Genomic DNA, 18,132 nt, shown 5'->3' with positions numbered 1-18,132 from the left:
CCACTTTCACCTGCCTTCAGCCTTCTGCTGTCATTGCTCTCTTGCTCCTTCTGCAGTTGTGCTGCTACCTCCCTGGTCTTCCCCTCTCCTCACTGCTAGATCACCTGATGTGATATCTGCCCTCCAGCTGACCAGCTGACTGCCCCCACCTCCACTCTCCAATCACCAGGGTGGTGAACAGCCACTGTTATGGACTGAGCTCTCCCTTATCCCTCCAACAGGAGACAAAAGACTGAGACCCCTACCCTAGATGTTGTAGAGTCTAAGTCACTCTGATTGGTCAGGGATTCTAACACAAATCACATTTTAATGGCTGGTTGGTGGTTGTGGGGGAGCCAAGCTTATTTTGACACTCAAAAATATTTTATTATACTTAGTGATCTTTTAAATTCATTCTTAGAAAGAGGTTGCTATATTTTAAATATGTATTATAGAGGGGTTATTGTTTTCTCTAATGAATCCTTTTTTTCACCTTTACAGTAAGTATTGACAGGGAAATCAAGGTTTGATATGCAATATTTTGCCTCCAGAAGCTTTTCTGTTTGTCCAAGGTATTAATGGATGCCTTGATGGAGGGTGGGTGAGGGAAGGGTTGTCTTTTATTAAACCCTGTACTATGATTACCCTCTTGAGGTGGTATATTTAGCTGTCTCTAACCTTTTTTTCTTAAGACATAATATTTCTATTTTAATTACTATGGGCTAGGAAAATATTCTATGCCCATTCACAGGTAGAGTTTCATTTGCCCATTCCCAATTATGATATTTGGTACAATACTGACAGAAATATCACGTACAGGATTATCTTCAACAGCACCTAATATTGTTTCTAAGCCCTGTATTAAACAATATTAGAGTATAAACGCATACATGCATAGGAAGATGTATTTCCCTAATTTGGCCTCCTCCATAGCTATATATGGTGGAAGTATGAGATCTTAGGAATGATTTCTTTTGAGAAAGGAAATAATCTTTCATGAGAGTTGATACACAATGTATCAAAGAAAGTTCCATCCAGTTAGAAAAGCATGAAGTGATTTTAAATCTTTAAAGTTACCAATTTTAAAACTCTATAATATTTCAGAATTGTTTTAAAGCTCTGAGGGAGGTTATATGCTTAAAATAGGTTTGACTTTGCGTTCCTATTAAAACTCTAAATCAGAGTGCTGAATTCTGAATACTGAAATTCTTCCTGAATAAGTTTTAACATAACAAAAACTGCAGAGCCAAATTGTTCTAGCAGTAAAGATTCTGCTTCATAGGAATTTTAAAAGTTCATAACTATTAAAAAGTATAAATTTTCCTCCTACCCTGACATAGATTAAAAATAGTTGTATCACATTCTTTTTAAATAGTTGCATGCAACTATTTTCTCTCTCTCTCTTTTTTTTTTTTTTTTGCTCTGCTAAAAATATGTATAACTCAACCAACCTACTAAAATCAAAGAATCTTTAATTTTCTTTTTCCCATAGCTTCCAGTTTCTTGGGTGAGATTTTTCCATAGTTATCTTAATATATCTTGTGTCCTTACTTAAAGAACAGTTCAACCTGGACCCTTCACAATCAAATTCTTTCTTGATGATTGCCTGATTAATAGAAAGGTGGTGGTTATAAAGATCATACTAAAATGATTTACACCTGTCTTTAGAAAAAAAATTTGCACTTGCATATGAAAATAAGTTAGTCATATTCTGGGAATTTAGAATCTTGTTCCCTCAAAGTCAGCCATACTTTTATTTCACATTGTTGTATTATACAGGGAGCAGTACATCTCCTGTTTTTCTCATCCACATCCTCACCCAGCCTTTGAAGAATGCTGAAAGTCTGCCGAAATAAGATCCCCTTTTAGGAAAATCTAGATACTGTTTCCTTCAAAAGATTATTCTCAGCTCATGTGTTCAATAATCTTACCCTTTCCTAGATATTCTATCAGCTTGCCAAGAATGGATGTGAAATTCACCAACTCACACTTTCTCGAAGTGTCTGGAGCAAGTAAGTCACATTTCCAATACATCAGACCGCCCCAATCCCTTGGTCACGATATTGAAAGCTTTCTTATATGATGAAACAGATGATTAAATTAAAACTAAAATAATGTACTTGACACTAATTATTTGAAAGACTCTTTTCAAAGGCAACCTTATTCTGGAATTGTCCATTTAAAAATATATGACTAAAACATCTGACTAGCTCTCTCCCTACCATGTAGCATACATTTGTTGCTATAAACACACTTAAGAAGCTGAGAGCTCTGCTCCATGCTCTTAGGAAAACTTATCATATGAGCTGGGCCCACAAATAAAATAAAACTTGTAATGTTTAAAGATGCTTTTCAGTCAAAATGTTAAGCACCTTTTTAAGAAATGGCCTTAATCTATTTTGTTCATCTGCATAAAACTCCTAATTCAAACTTTCACTGAAATGAGAAATAGTTTTAATGGCCATTACCACACCAAACTTCCTTTAAAGGACAAAAATAATGAAAAGCTATAAATGTGGAATTACCAAAACACGTTTATAGATTATGATTTGGTGCGAGAAATTAGTATTCAAACTGTTTTACTGTATTCTCATGTCGTAGTGGTTGTAATACAGTGCTTATCAATCCAATAAAATCCTATTTATTCATAGTATTTGAGGAACTGAACAGCCTATGGTTAAATGAGAAGAAAATATAGTTTTCAAATGAATTAAAACACCATACAAGCATTTTCATTCCTGCATTCTTTAAGCATGCCCTCCCTAAAGGCCCTCTCCACCCTCATCAATAGCCTTGCTAGTGTGTAACAGCCACTCACAGGGCTCAAAGCACTTGCTCTTGTTATCTCTCACCCTAATTTATATATCTGCTTTTAAATTTTTGGTTGACCTTTCCAGTTCAGATTCTCAATAAGCGAGAATTTATCATATAATCATAGTAAGCAATAAAATTAACTTTTATAAATTACCTTTTAATGTTTATGTGGAATATCCTTGATAATTATATAATACTAATAATGCCTTATTATTATCTCATTTATAAAAGAAAAACATGTAAAGATTAAGATCACATCTAATAAATACAATTTTTAAAAGTTACATGATATTCTAAAGCCACTCAAATCGGTAAATAATATCCTCAGTTGCCTTCTAAAGAGGCTGTTCCAGAATCTGGAATCCATGATCAAGTGACTCAAGTACCTATTGTTCCATTCACATGCTACAGTGTGGAAGATGCTTTAGAGGTGACAAAGTAACTCAACTACAAACACAAACAGTACCATTAACAAAATATTATGGAAAAATAATTTCAATTTGTGTAAAAACGCACCGGATATTTGCCTCACTGATTTCTACTCTCAGAGGCAGTCAGGAAAATAAAATTGGGGTTGACAAGATTATACTCTAATTCTGACCCCACAGCTTACAGAAAATACCATTTCAGAAGTCCATGTTCAGAGAATCTTCGCAATGAGGATTCCCAAGAAGAACACTTATTCATGTGCCAATACCTCAGGTGACTCTTCCTCACTCGGAGGGAAGCACCTCCAAGAAAACAGGTGTCCCCTTAACCAGACTCCAAAAAAGGCCAGTCATAAGGAGTATACTTTTTCTGTAAGCCAACTATATAGGCTGCAGAATTCATCAGCTAGTGGAAGGCTAAATATTAAAGAGCTAAGCATACAACTTTAAAAGTCAAAAAATAGCAAAAAGAATAAACCAGTAAAGAAATAAGGATAATGGAAATAATAAAGATAAAACCAGAAATTAATGAAACAGAAAAGGGATACATAGAACAATACATAAAGTCAACAAAGCCACAAACTGATGCTTAAAAGGATTATGAAACTGATAAATCTCTGGCATACCTGATCAGTAAAAAAGGACAAACAATTCTAGTAAGGAAAAGAGGAACAAAACTACATATGCAGTGGGTTGTAAAAAGGCGAGATAATTTGATGAACATTATGCTAATAAATCTGAAAATGCAGGCGAAATGGACAAATGCCTAACATCTTATAACCAAATAGTACAAAAATAATGCAGCCCCTAGACTTCAAACTAGCTAGTATATAAAGACACTTTAAACTCAGAAGAACAAGTTTCAGAAATTCAACTGTACTATATCCTATTAAATTATTATTTAGTAATTTACATTTTGGCTCCAAATGAGTGAATTCCGTTTTTTGGTTCAAACGAATAAAACTAAAAATTTTAATCACAATATTTCACAGCTAAGTATTATGGTTAACAACTGCTCTAAGTTTAAGAATGATGTCCATATATTTTTAAATAATTTATTTAATCCAGAGTTTTCCTGAAGTACTTCTGATTAACTTTTGGGATTAATGGATACAAGTTTATATATGCTGTCAAGTGTACAGTGATTAGGATTTGTTAACTTTCTGAAACTTAGCTGAATGACCTTTGTACTCCTATATTTAACATTAACTTTGACTGCTTTATTCCAGTGAGTGAGTGCAAAGAGCAACAAAGTCAAAGAATTATATAACTAGGTGAGGTTTCAGCTCTTTATAGATGAAGAAACTGAGACCCAGCAAAGTGAAATCCTTGCCCAGGTCATTATACTGGCTTAGCCTTTTTCCTTCAACACATAAAGTTATGATAATTCTACATCCTATGGAACACAATTCTGTCCCATTACCTTAACTATTACAGTAATATGAAGCTAATGTTCAAACCCCAAAATGCATCTCTCTGTGGCTAGAGTCAGTACAGCCATTAGCATTAGGGGACTTTCTATCCATTGTAAAAAGAGACTATTTTCCTATTTAGTTACCAGACTCACCTATTATTCTTTGAAATTAATTGCATTTTCATACATAAAAATCTATCATAAATAGGAGAAGAGGAGGAAACTGTTTTATCGCTGAGACACAAATTGAATTTTGTGATTAACAGGTAAAAGTCTTCTCTGTCAAAAATATGTAATTTTTCAATAACCAGCTACTTAAAAGATGAGATTTTCATATAAAGCACAAAATCTATCTATTGTTTTAACATTCTCCTTTTATCTTCCTGGTTTAAATGCCTTGCTGACTGTAAAGTTCACAGTGATAATCTGTTCTTCCTTATAATAACCTGGCACAATCTTACAGTCTTATTTTAGTTTCTCAGATTAAGGGTATGAACCAAGACTGTGTTGAACACTGCTCCTTTAATTCATGCAGTAATACAAAAGTTATCTGTCAGATGGTAATACACATAGGTAAAAAGGAGAATATTCAGGTACTCATCCAAATTTTTTCTACATAATACCAAATTTTCAAATAATGAGACATTTGAATGATTCGCATAAGAAAATAGAAGACTGGCATTATGGAATCAAAACATCAAGATGACTGAGTTTCCCTTTTGCATAAGTTCCCAAGATGACCACCACAATATTGCATCCTACATGATCTTCTTCAGTGTGCACCCGCCACTCCCCCATCAAGGAGTGGGGTCTCATTTCCATCTCTCTGAATCAGTGCTGGTCTATGATTCATTTGTAGCTAAAAGAATGCAGTCGAAGTGACTCAGTGTAACTTCCAAGCTTAGGTCAGAAGACGCCATGCAGCTTTTATCTAGTTCTCCTGGGAGGCTTACTCTGGGGAACATCCAACTATCTGGGACCATCAAGTGGAGAGGCCACACATAGACACTCTGGCTGACATTCTCAGCTGAGCCCAACATTCCTGCTGTCCCTGCAAAAGTGTCCAACATGTGAGTATGGAAGCCATCCTGGAAGTGAACCCTCCAGTTTCTAGTCATCAGAATATATCAGAGAGCAGAGACGAGACATTTTTGATGTGTCCTGTTCAAACTGTCAATCCACAGAATCCATGATCATAATAAAATGGTCATTGTTCTATGCCACTAAGTTTGAGGTGGTTTGTTATATAGTTTGTAGATAACCACATGAGCAAGTTTTGACCTAAAACAAAAGCTATTAAGACTCCTCATTACTGTTGAGCCTAGTAATAGGACTAATTATTCTAATTTATTGATTAGGTAACCAGATAGTCCAGAAAGCTAAAAAGATCCTTCAGACGTGACTCTAATTGAAAGGAAGGGGAATCCACTGCTACACAGAGGATGTGTGTCCTTAACAAAATGGGACCGTGTCCTATGTACATCCGGATGTGAAGGACAGAAAGGGGCTAAGTACCAGGAAAAGGATGGGCCAAGGAAGGAAGAGCCTTTTATAGCATAGCTATCTCATTCTCTGGTTACTGCCAGGCAACCTACTGAGGAAACTATGAGTCTCCCAGGGGCTTGTAAGACAAAGAACACAGGCTAGGGGAGGGGGGACATAAAGAACACACAAGCTGTTCCTCTACCCTCTGAGGTACAGGATGACACATGGATAATGTGCGACCACAAAAGAGAAAAGGAAGCCAAAGATACAAGTTACCACACAGCCTTGAATATCAAAGAGGAAAAATCAGGATTTTAACTATCTTTATCTTTTATCTTTCAAAATTCTGTGGATAATATATTTATGGTTTAAGTCTCTTTAAGTAATTGATATCAAAATAATTGCAAATGTTCATCATCAATTATTTAGACTTTTCCTCTTAATTTAAAAGATGATACCATTATATGAAGCACATTCATTTGAGGCCACAACACCACTGATTCTTTACATGGATGGTACTAATTTACTTATTTTAGAATATTTTCTTTAACATACTGGGTGCTCTTGACAGTAAGTTATTCCTGGAGTTTTGGCAATAAGTAACTCAAATGCCAAGCTCCAGAATATATTTTTCCATCAGAAATAATTTAAGGAGAAGCTACTTCCCACCTGATCCTTCCTCTATGCTATGGGCCATTTTCTTATTTCCCTTCTTCAATGCTGGAGGGAAGATACTCTCAGTAGATGTAGGGACTAATTCTCTACAGAAACCCATCTGCCTCAGTGAAACCTATAACCCAACAAAGGATGTTATGCTTTTTTTAACCAAAATAAGTGAGAAACTACTAGCTCAAAAGCAAAATATATGGATAGTCATTGTTTTAAGAGGTTGAATAAGCTTAGATTTCACATTCCACATTCTTCCCCAAACCTCTGTTCCACAGTGTGGCAGGTTTACTGAGTCAATTGTACTGTGCTGGTGCTATAATATTAAAGTAGGCTGTCATCTGCAACAAGCAAAGGAAAAACTTTTAGTCAGATGAAAACACAGAATGCTTTTTAAGATTATGGGCCCTTACTAAGCATGCTTTGATTTGATTATTTATGAATAATGGAAACCATAGCAGGCTGCGTTACATGCTCGTGAATCACCTCCTGAGGTGTGAGCGAGTTAAGCCTGGACTTTCTTCATGTTATTTATTGCATTCCCTGCATCTGAAATGTAAGCTCAATGAGGTGATCCTCCTTCTCTCTCCATCCTTTCCCTCCACTTCTTTCTCCTTTCATTAGTGGTGGATGGGAAGGCAAAGGAGCAGCACTGTCCTTTTCCCTATGTCAAACCTGGCCTGACCCAAATAATGTCAAAATAACCTTTTAAGAAACAATGTTTTCATAGTTCAGTTGATAAATTTGGAAGGAAAAAAAAGCATAAACAGAATAAATCTATGAGAAGTAGTTTCCTAATGACAGAGATGAAACACTATCTGAATAAGAAGAGGAAAAAAATAATAAAATTAAAAGGAAAAATGTTAGAGCAGCAAAGAAACCTACCTATACTACAAAATATATCTAAACCACAAGGAAGTAACTGTTTCCAGTGCCAAAAAATTATGGAGCATGAATAACTGTAACAGGAAATACTGAAAAATTTCAAAGATTCTAACAGTAAATATATGCCAGCTTTTTCTATTTCATGTTTTGGCTAAATATCAGTGTACAGTGAATGTGTGGATATTAGCACCCAGAATCTCTCACCTTAAAAATAAAAAAGGCTGCAAGGTAAATAAATAAATCAATAGGCAAGGTGAGAGTAAATACACAAATTTCAATGATGTCTGAAGCAACTTCCAGGCCTTTATCAAAAGCATGAACCTCATAGTGAGAAGAATGTACACTAATGTTATGCATTGTTCAGCTTATGTTAATTTTTCTTTACCACATTATAAAAGATATGTTTTAATTGATTTGTTCCAACATCCATCTACTAAGACAGCTTTTATAAGCAGATCAAATCTTCATTTCCTTAAACTCAAAAGTATTGTCTTCCAATTTATACAAATATTTTAGGCGAGCGGCAGTGGCTCATAATTCCAGCACTTTGGGTAGCTGAGGTGGGAGGATCACTTGAGGACAGGTGCTCAAGACCAGCCTGGGCATCACTGCAAGATCTCCTCTCTACAGAAAAATTTAAAAATTAGCTGGACATTGTGGCATTTGCCTGTAGTCTCAGCAACTCAGGAGGCTGAGGAGGGAGGGTCACTTGAGTCCAGGAGGTTGAGGCTGCTATGTTCATGCCACTGCACTCCAGCCTGGGTGACAGAGTGAGACCCTGTTTCTAAAAACAATAAAAAATACATAAAATAAATAAAGGAATACTTTAGGAATCTTTAAATCACACATACCCCCTAAATCCTGTAAAAACAAGACTCTAACAAGTTCTATACAAATTTTTAATCATTCATTTTAACTTCATGAAAACCAAAGTTCACCAAATCTATTCAAAAAGACAGATACCTACATATTTTAACACAATGAAATTGGACCACCAAGAGAAAAAAAAAAAAAAACCTTGAAATTTAAATCCAATTTATCATGTAAGTACACTTACATTTTAATTCATAAGCTGAGAATCCAATTCAACATACTAATTTTAATGACAGATGAATTTAAGAAATACATCTTTTGAAAACTCACCTTTCTCTTGGATCATATTAGTGCTTAAGACAATTAAACTGAATATGTTGCTCCCTAATTCCTCCACTCACTATTCTATATATTTCTCCACATATAAAACTCACTATATTATCCTCATGAAAACTTTATAGACTATATTAAGATCTATGTTAGAGTTACCTTAATTTTATCTCCAACTACTTTCTCTCTCCACAACTCATAATTAAGCATTTCTCATAAATAATGGCATACACTGAAAGTCCCAAATTAAACAAGAAGAAAGAAAAAGATCAACACTGGCTAAACACAATTGAATTGCATTTTAGAGACACAAATTTAAAACACAACAACACAGGCCATGGTTGCTAAAGGCCCCCAGGATCAGAGAATCTGCAAGTCACATATCACAGGGTGTTGAAGAAACCATTTTTAAACAAAACACATTATAGTGGGTGTTACATTAATGCTACAGTCCCTTGTATTTCAATAATCTGAAATAAGGGTCTCCCTTTTTTTCATAACAGGAGCAAAATTTACAGGCAGATCTTTCTTCCATAAAATCATTGATTTCTAAATCTAGCACCCCTAGTGTTCTCTTCAAAATTATTATGAAGATTTTTTACCAACACACTGTCACAAAAATAGTGACTACATGACAGCTATTTTTTACATATATACACATACATAAATATATTTATATATTCACATTCCATTCAGTAATTGCACTTCATTTCTCTTTCTCAAAACAAGGTCACTACATTTCACAAAATCTTTGACTAAATGTAAATATTTGTTTTTCTTAAAATTTAAATCTATAATTTAAAATGATATAATTTGAGGTAAACATATCAGAAGGCAGTCAACCATTAAAATATTAATTCATTTGCTTACTAATCATAAAAGAATTCCAGCAATAATCCGAAAATATAATTGAGAAAAATTTTACACCACACCTTACATCATTAGGTAGTGATCCTATTTTCTAAATGAAAATATTAGTAAACCCACAGAAGACTCTTACCAGATAAAAGGCACACCTACAACACCTACCACCAAAATTCTAGCAAATGGGTAAGAAAAGTCCCTAGAGAAGAGCTGGGCTTGCTAACCAAAAGGAGAGGGAGAGTAATTCTGGAATAGGGTACAGATTACAAGACTACAAGGGAGGTGAAGTAATGTCAGCTTGCAAGGCCCAGTCTGGCCAAGACAGAGGTTGGTGGGAAGTGGAAGAGGATGCTACAGGAGCACTGATGATACATGGGAGGTCCTGGAAACCAAGAGGAAGGTTAAGGATTCAGCCTCAGAGCAAAGGGTATCATAGAACATGTTGAGAGAATTTCACAAAGTAGTGCTGTAGGAGAACTATTCTGGAAACTGTGAAAAAGGATTGGGGGAAAGGGAGAAGAACAGAAGGAAGGGAGGTTAATTCTTGTAATTATCTAAGCATGTGTTGGAGACAGGAGCCTGGTACTAGCATCAGAAACAATGGGACAGATGTGGGGGATGATGAGAATACAGTCAGCTGGTGGGAGGAGGCCATCTTTCAACACCAATGTCTCAAAAAGGTTTTTGTTCCATTGGCTGGTTTGGTTGGAAAGTGCATTATTTATAGATCTAACATGAATTTATCTCACAGTCAACAATAATTCAGAATTGTGCATTAATATTTTTTAAAGCAAAGAAAACAGTCAAAGCAGAATAACTCAGTGGAGAGAGCACCTGGTCTCACAGTCAGGAGCCCACAAATCTATTTCTGGCTTTTTGAGCAATGTTGCTCATCACCTTGCACAACTGAATCAGTCTCAGTTCCCTTCAAAGAAAAATGGTAAAGCAAACTAATATGACTGTTGAAGAGTTATGAGGGGAGAAACAAACTCAAATCTTTGAAAGTGCTTGAAGTAAAACCACTATACACATGTTAAACCACTAACAAGTAATATTTTCTAAATATACCATATGGACCTTCAATTTTGTCCAACTATATACATTCTTTCTTTTGATAAGGATGCAGATGTCCAAACACATCAATACCAAAATTCACCATTTTACCTACTTTTTTCATCCTTCCATGTCAGTTCTGCTTCTAAAGTTAAACACCAATCACAATCTTGATACAATTTTGAAACACTATTTGGCTATTTAAAAAAAAAAAAAAAAAAAAACTGACGTGAAGTATTTCCATAAATTCTAACCCAGATCAAATATTTTAAAACAAAAATAATTTAATGGTTGCATTAAACCACTGGGGAGGCTGACTATGAGGCAAGGCATCCATATCCTGCTACATATTAAGTATACCTTCTCTGGAATACTTGGAACCAGAAGTGTTTCAGATTTTTCTGGATTTTGGAATATTTGCATGTATCTAATGAGACATCTTGGGGATGGAATTCAAGTGTATACACGAAATTCATTTATGTTTCATATACATCTTATACATATAGCCTGAAGGTAATTTTACACAATATTGTTAATAATTTCATGTATGAAACAAAGTTTATGTACACTGAAAGCAAAGGTGCTGTAAGGTAAGGAATTTTCCACTTGTGGCATCATGTTGGTGCTCAAAAAGTTTCAGATTTTGGAACATTTTGGATATTTGGATTACAGATGCTTAACCTGCATTCATGAAAACAAAGGGACAAATAAATGATAATTTGCATTTTGCATGAAAATTGATTATCAGGAACACCTAAAAATAACTAGAGACAGTTCAGGTTTCCTCTTCACCATTTGAGTTGTGACTGCATGAACTCTGGGAGTCCAGCACCTTTGTATGACAAAAGTAAAGCTTATAGATGATTAGTTAATTGAGAAAGGAGGCTCTGAACTCCTCTTTCTTAAAGATCTGGGTTTGTTCCAAAGAAAATACAATCTAATATATGAGTTAGATTCAGATTTCCTAGAACTAGGGAGACTAAGTAAATTCTAAAGATACTCTGGAGTATTCTGTTTCTGCTCCTTGGTTTTAGTGTCCCTACTCTCCCACTAAGCTATGATATTAAAATAAAAATAACTTTGCAAATATAAAATTAAAAATATATTAATGCAAAACCACGGAGAAAACTTTGGAGCCTGACAGACTTGTATTCAAATCAGAGCTGTGCCCATTACTAATTCTTTTTTTTTTTTTGAGACGGAGTCTTGCTCTGTGGCCGAGGCAGGAATACAGGGATGCTATCTCGGCTCTCTGCAACCTCCGCCCCTCAGGTTCAAGTGATTCTCCTGCCTCAGTCTCCGGAGTAGCTAGGATTGTAGGTACATACCACCATGCCCAGCTAATTTTTGTATTCTGGGTTGAGATGGGGTTTCACCATGTTGTCCAGGCTGGTCTTGAACTTCTGGCCTCAAGTGATCCACCCACCTTAGCCTCCCAAAGTCCTGGGATTACAGGGTGAGCCACCATGCCCGGCCCCATTACAAATTCTGTATTGGGAATAATACCTACAGCATGCTATCAGTAGGTAAATCTTGAAAATAAAACCAAAAGTGTCTGTTGATAGACTTGATGTAGTACATGAGATAAGAAAAGAGTCAAGGATGACTCCAGGGCCTGAGCAACTGAAAGGATATCATCAAACTAAGAAAGAAGGCTACAGATGGAGCAGGCTGGGTGGGGAAAAGAGGGGGGCTGTGTTTCAGGTATGAAAAGTGGAAAGATCTAGTAGGATATAGTGGAAAATCTAGTAGGACATATGTGCTTGGATCATAGAAGAGAGTCGGGGTAGAGATGTAAATTTGGGAGTGATTGGCATATAAATGGCACTTAAAGCCACAAGACAGGATGAGAATATCAGGGTAGTGTGAACAGATAGAAAAGAACAGATAGAAAGAAGGCTGGGATCACTCCAATGCTGCAAGCAAAGAGAAGGAGTCAACAAAGGGGACTGAAAAGACTGATGAGTGAGACAGGAGGAGAACTGGGAGAGTAGGGAGCCCTGGCAGCCAAGCAAAGTAAGTGTACCAAGATGGGGAATGATCAGCCATGCCAAACACTACTGATGGGTGAAGTAAGGGGAGGACTGCAAACTGACTTGAGGGATTTAGGAACTTGGAGGTTATTGGTGACCTTGACAAGAGTGGCTTTGGAGAATAGTGACAGTGAGGACCTGAAGGGAGTGGCTTTAAGAAAAACAGGAGCAAGGAATTGAAGACAGTGAGTACTGACAACTCTTCAAATTGTTTTTGCTGCAAAGGGGGCAAAGAAATTGCGCAGTAGCCAGCAGAAGTTGCATCAAGAAACTATGAAAGAAATATTAGCATGTTTGATGCTGATGGGAATAATCCAGTGGAGAGTGAAAACTGGTGCTACAGGAGAGGTGGGGAGAGCTGCTTATGAATTAGCTGCTAATTCATCTTAGTAAGGTGACAGAAAGTAGAATCTGTGGGTGTGACGTGATAATGGTGGGCCATAGCCAAATAACAATAATGGTAATCAGTCAGACCAATTATATTGTTTTCTAGGGATGAGAGGGGAAGAGCCTTTAAAGTAGGAAGAAACCATCCTGATCTTTAAATTTCTGAATTATTCAAAAAAGATGGCATTTAAGCTAATGGAGGTTGTTTTAAACCAAAAAAGACAGAATTATTTTTAACATCTCCCTGGCTTTTGCTGAACAGAAATGGGACTCCAGAGAAATATTATATCAGTTATAGAATAGAAAGGAAGTTACAGAATATATTAATAAAAGAATATCTGGGTTGTGGTGTGCAAATTTCAATCCCAGGACACATACAAGTTAATATTTTTGTTCCTAATCCTCTTGATACCTTAGACATTATCTGTTTAGTGTACCTTAAATCAATGATCCTGAAATATATTTAATAAGAAAACACTAATAGTAAAAACAGCAATATCTAAAACCATTGGGTGCTTTGGTGTGCCAAACCCTTTGCTAAATGTAATAGATTCACTCTCATTTAATCAGCACAGCAGTCCTCTGTAGGAACACTATTATTATTCCCTTTTCCTAGATGAGGAAGCTATGTAACTTGCTCAACAAACAGTAAGTGGCAGAGCTAAAATTTGAACACAGGTCCTTGCTATTAAGAAGCAGCAAAAACCTGTATATTGAGAGTGTACATTTTAAGGTACCACACCAAGAACTGAAACCCAAAACAAGGATAACAATTTCAAGTATTTTAAATGTACTGGAAAAAAACATTAAAATACTGCTCTCTTGAGTAAGCAAAATATTTATTTTACATAAGTGCAGCAGGCAGATAACATAAGCTCTTTTATACTACTCCTGAGACACACTGATAACCATGGTCTGCCCTCTGGGATATCATCATATACTAACACTACTTTTATAATACAGGAAAAAATAGAAAGAAGGCTGAAGCATACTTTGCTCCAAATATCTAGTTAACTTAAGATGTCACGATGCTTCTCAAGTACTACCATAATTTTCCAAATTATACATCATCAGAAAATAAATGTATGTTGATACATTATGTATTTCCAATAGTCTCTACTCATATCACACTTTTATTATTTCATCTTCATCTGAACAAACAAGCTATTTTTAAGCCCAGCATCAAAAATGTATAATAAAACACCTGGAACATAGCCTCAATCCCCAACACCCCAACCTGAGCTGCCCACCTCCCAGACTGCCAACCTTTGTCACTCCACCAAACATGCTGTGCTGTGCATTCACGGGTCTCTGATTATGCTGTTCCCTGTGCTGAAAATTATCCACGCCCCCTCAAGCAGTGCATGTGGTGGGTGCCCTGTCCAAATCCCTGCAACTGCCCTGAGTGTTAGCTACTAACAGCCCTCAGCTAATCCAGGGATGTTATATCCTCCTGCCCACAGGCAATGAGGAACTGACTAGGGTACATTAAAAGAAAAAAGAGACACGTCAACCAATTGTAATGTATGGGATCTTAACTGGACCCTAAATTAAGCAAACTAATTTTTTTAAGCTATGTCTCTTAAAAATAATTGGAACACTATTGATAGTTGATGATATTGAGGAATTATTACTATTTTACAGGTATAATAATAATATTGTGGATGGTAAAAAATATATTTATGGATAATATGGTGTCTGGAATTTGCTTTAAAATAACACAGGATGGGGATAAGTGGATAGGAATGCAGAGGAAACGATATTAGCCATGAGCTGATAACTGCCGAAGGTGGGAGATGGGTACATAAGAGTTTACTATACTATTCTCTCTATTTGTGTCCATTTGTGATAATAAAAAGTTTAAACAGAGAGACAGAAAACCCATGAAACGGAGGTCAGGAGTCAAACATACAATAGGGATGACAAACAGTGTCAAATCAGCTCATACAGTATTTTCACTTATATTTGCTTAAACATCATCTGGAATAAAATATTGACATGAATAGATATCATTGGAATAAAAAAACTGAAGATTCATTTAACTTGTTTTGAAATAAAACAAATTGAATACAATGAAATGAACTGATATTTATTTCTTTTGTGCAGTCATTACGAAGGCAGTAAAACAAACAACCAAATTCTACTTCAAGGGCAGAACTCCTGAAGTAAATCTAGACTTCTGCTATGCTGTAAGTTAATACCAAAAAAAAGTAAAAACAAAAAAGAAAACGCTACCAATTATTGAAAGCTGTGCTTTACTTGCATGACTTCAATTAATTCTCTCAAAACCCCAATGAGGCTAATCTCATCACTATATACATTTTAGAGATAAGGAAACTAAGGCCTACAGGTAACTCCCCCAGTCTGATTCACACCAGCCCCTAATGGAGTGCTCTGGGGAACTGGGCATCACAGTCCCCTAACACCTTGGCACAGAGTCAACAAAGCAGCAGCATTTGGGCAAGGAGTCCTGAAGAGTTGTAGGTGCTCTAAGCATCTGACTAATAAAATGTGTGGCTGACCCAACACTGATATCACTGGGCTGCCTTTCTGGTGGTTATGGTTTGTGTTTTCTGTGCACATAAATCACAGGCTTGTCTGGTTAACATTCAGTCCGATAAAGTTGTGTTGTTCCTAGGTGATAAGCCTACCCAAGAACTAAATTCATAATCTAGCCCCTTTTGTAACAAAATGAACAAATAAGTGGCTATTTTTTTAGACTATAATGAAAAATATCGGAAAGTTTAAATTATAAACTGACAAATTTTGAGAGTGTAAGTTATTGGTAAAACCTCCAATCTCAAAATTTCCTTTCACGAAACAGGGCTTAAATTAAATATATAAGAAGAAAGGAGGATGATAAGAAACTAAAAACTGAATGAACATGGTCAAACTCATTTTCACATAACAGCTTGCAAAAGTAATTTATCTGAGTTGCTAAACAAAGGAAACAGGATTCAGAAGTTATAAGAATGATCTCTTAACTCTGCAACTCGGTGGAGGAAAAACACCTTCCAAGTTACCACAGGGCCTTCCCCAAGTCTGCAACCACAGGGCTGTGTTTTAGACTGGGTGGAGCAGAGTAAATAAACAGTTTCTATTTTTAGCATGCTTTTCCTGGCCACTCTGAAATTTCCTAGTCACAAATTATTGCCTGTTATCTTTTAAAATAGATTTTTACTCAAAGAATTCATGAAAACTTCTCAGAATCAGGAAAAGACATATAAGTTATTATACAAAACTAATTTATGAACCTTTATTTTAGAAAATAATGTATTCTATAAAAAGTATTACATATATTCACAAAATAAATAAACTGGAAAACGCTTAAAATATTTTTCATTGCAAATACACTCAGAAGAGTAAATCTTTTCAAACTGTAGAATATTCATTACTGATACTAATACAGTAAAATTTTAGTTTTAAAGACTCAAATTTGATTAAAATTTTGAAATGATTATCTTTGCAAAAATTAACAATATAAGAAATCTATATCAAAGATATAAGTTCCATATTAACTAACTCAAAATTCTTTCTTTGAAATGCAATTAATAATATGCTAATGATTTATCTCAACTTTATTCACAAATAATAGATTGAGAGTAAAAAGAACATATTCGCTTATATATTCCACATCTTCCTTATACATTTTAGAAAAAAATCAAGGCATGATCTGCATACCTCAGGGCCAACTTATTCACTGGGTACAACAGGCACAATGCTTACAGCCCCACAATATTTTTAGGGGCTCACACGAACGTTTTAATTTCTTTTAAAATCAGAAGGGAAAAAAGGACCTTTATCTCAGATAAAACATTTTAATACATAATATTAACAGATTTGACTAATACAGTCATAATTTTCAATTTTTTTTTAATGGAGGAAGGAGCCTATAAAGGAAAAGGGCCTGAAAGTCATTAATGCAGTCCTGCTGCATATAAAGTCCTCCCTACCCCAAAAGCCTCTCCAGGTGGATCTGGATTTCTTGCCAAAGCAGAAGATGGTTAGTGGTGCCCTGGCCAGGCCTGGAGAGTTATGGGCACTCAGCAACACCTACTCCATTTTCAGCGCCTCTGCCTCCCTCTCAATTACCTCCCTCCAGGCTCACCAAAGATTGGGGTACACAACTGATAGGTTCCCTGTATGCTGTTGCTTTTCTGAGGAGGTCTAAACTGTGAGTTAGAGCTGCTGCAACAGCAGAAGCTTACTCTGAATCAGCTGTTTGGCTGCTTATTTAATTTCAGATCCCTTTGAAAATTTGATGAAAACCTCTCAGAAACATATGCACATAACTACAAAATTTTGCAATTAATTTTTTGGTACACAATTTCATCACTGGAAATTTATTTCCTTTACATAGAAAATTTTAAATTTTTGTAAATAATTATACTTCTCTCATTTAAATGCAAAAATCAACTGGCTGCTTTCAAAAAAATTAAAATGAATGTAAATAGCACAGATAAAAAAGAAAGTACATTTTATACTAAAAGAAAATTTCCATCAGAAGGCTGTTATTTTGGTTTGATACAGAGGTTGAAACTGGAGCCTGGTGTTTGACAGCCAATTAGCTTTGACTTCTAGTTTTTCTTTTAATGATAAAAGACAGAGATGTAGTACTGAGTGGGGGAATCACAGACCACTTTGCCAGGCTAGGATAGCATGTGTAAAGAAGTGTGAAAATCCCCCAAAACCTCTTCTGGTTACATCACTTGCATCACTCGCTGTGCCCACACACCCTGGGGCCTTCCGTGGCAAGGACAGCACCACTGATGCTGTCTGTGTCATGAAGGAGAGGATTCAGTCCACATTTCAATGGTACTCTCAGAACCAAAATAACCCTCAAAAACATTCTCTAGTTTCTCCTGGAGTATACAGGCTTCTGCTTGCAAAAAGACTGCCAGAGCTGTACCATTCCTGTAGTAGTCTTTTCTCATGCTGCTATGAAGAAATACCTGAGACTAGTTAATTCATAAAAGAAAGA

The sequence above is a fragment of the Trachypithecus francoisi genome, unplaced genomic scaffold (assembly GCF_009764315.1).
Source record: "Trachypithecus francoisi isolate TF-2019V2 unplaced genomic scaffold, Tfra_2.0 Lachesis_group0, whole genome shotgun sequence".
NCBI lineage: Eukaryota > Metazoa > Chordata > Mammalia > Primates > Cercopithecidae > Trachypithecus > Trachypithecus francoisi.
The sequence above is the reverse complement of the archived record's forward strand: the minus strand, read 5'-3'. Positions refer to the sequence as shown.